Below are 2,022 nucleotides of genomic sequence, written 5' to 3' on the forward strand. Positions count from 1 at the left end.
TGGACTGTTAAAATCACTTCCTAGATGATGACCTCAGAATTCTAATCTTTAAACCCTCCAAATTAGGGAAACATGGTGAAGTGAGAGACGTCCCCAGATCTCTCCCCTTGAAACAACAATAAGCTGAACATCTAAAACTCAACAAAAAACACCCAAACTGCACACCAGCATGTCTGAGTGTGGGATCTGCGCATAAGAGCTACCATAGGTCAGAATCCTGGGCAGTGGACTGAGAGAAATAAAGAAGCTGCCTCCCACTGCTGCTGGAGCTCCCTACAGGAGTAGGGGAAGGGGAGAAGGAGTGGCGAGTTCCCTGAAAATTCCTGCCTGGGTTAGCTATGAGCTCCCCATGGCTGGCTGGCTGCAGGGCCCAGTCATCAGGGCAGAACACAGAGCAGCGGGACTGGACCACAGAGGAACAATGGCTGATTTTTGCCAACTGCAGTTGCAAAATGAGGCTGAGCCACAGCCCCCAACTCCCAACACCGAAGGCCCCTCCCCCCATACCCTCCGAGACTGATCACCACGGAACCCCAGGGGAATCTGAGCAAACGCTGCCGAGACTGTCGCTGACACTTAGGGTAGCAAGCACGATTAAATATCTATGAGAAAATTAAATAAGCATTATTAAGACTTTATATAAAGCAGGGATCCAAGAAGCTTAGACACCACCTACTGGAAATCAAAAGAAAAGTGCCTTCTTTGCAACAGGTTAAAGAGAGATCTTTATATAATAAATCTTTTTAGAAAAACAGCAGAATACACTACCTTTAATGCCTAGATGACAAGGCATCTCAGACAGAAAGAGAAAAATCTCCAGAAAATAAGCTTACAGACATAGAAATATACAACTTAAATGACGTAGATTTCAGGATGGTACTTCTGAAAAAACTCAATGAAATCCAAAACAACTCAAATCAACAATTTCAGGAACTGAAAAAAACATCTAGATAAGCAGAGCAAGATTAAAACCCTCAAAAAGAACTAAATAGAACTTCTGGAGATGAAGAACACACTGCAAGAGTTGAAAAATGAGGTAGCAAGCTTGGAAAATAGAGTCAACCAATTAGAGGAAAGGATCAGTGCCATCAAAGACAGAAATCTAGAAATAAATTAGAAGGAAGAAGAGAGAAACTGAAGAATGAAAAATAATGAAAGAGAAATCCAAGAACTGGCTGATACCATCAGGAGAGGAAACATAAGAATAATAGAATAATAGGCATTATCAAAGGCGAGGAAAAGGAACAGGGATTAGAAAGCATTTTCAAACAAATAGTTGTTGAGAATTTCCCAATTCTAAGGAATGAGATGGGGCTTAGAATTCAAGAAGTCAACAGAACACCCAATTTTCACAACCCAAAAAGACTTTCACCAAGACACATTGTATGAAAATTATCAAAAATCAGTGACAAAGACAGAATTCTTGAGGCACTAAGGAAGAAAAAAACGATAACTTATAAAGGTAAACCTATTAGATTATCCTCGGACTTCTCAGCGCAAATCTTACAAGCCAGAAAGGAATGGAATCTAATATTTAAACTATTAAGTGAAAGGAACTACCAGCCTAGAATAATGTATCCAGCTAAGCTCTCCTTTAGAAATGAAGGAGAAATTAAGACTTTTCCAGACATACGAAAATTGAGGGAATTCTCCACTACGAGGCCTACACTACAGGAAATACTGAAAGGGGACAGTTCACTTAAAACAAAATGGCAAAAAATAAAAAAAAAAAACAAAAACATAATTAGGAGTTAAGCAACTATCAGGCAAATAGAAGCAGAGGAGTGCAACCCTTACTAAGAACAGGGCATTATAAGCTTAAATAATAAGAAGAGAATTGTTATAACAAGATAATAATTAACATTCAGCATATATCAGAAAAAATTGAGATAATAATGACTGAAAAGAGTGAGGGATTCGAAGATACAAATTTGCAAAGGGGAATGGAGATAAGGCACGCACAGAAGAAAACAGACGACTGTATGTATGTGTGTGTGTGTGTGTATATATATATAATGTGTA

Source organism: Pteropus vampyrus, unplaced genomic scaffold (assembly GCF_000151845.1).
Source record: "Pteropus vampyrus isolate Shadow unplaced genomic scaffold, Pvam_2.0 Scaffold76, whole genome shotgun sequence".
NCBI classification, from domain to species: Eukaryota; Metazoa; Chordata; class Mammalia; order Chiroptera; family Pteropodidae; genus Pteropus; species Pteropus vampyrus.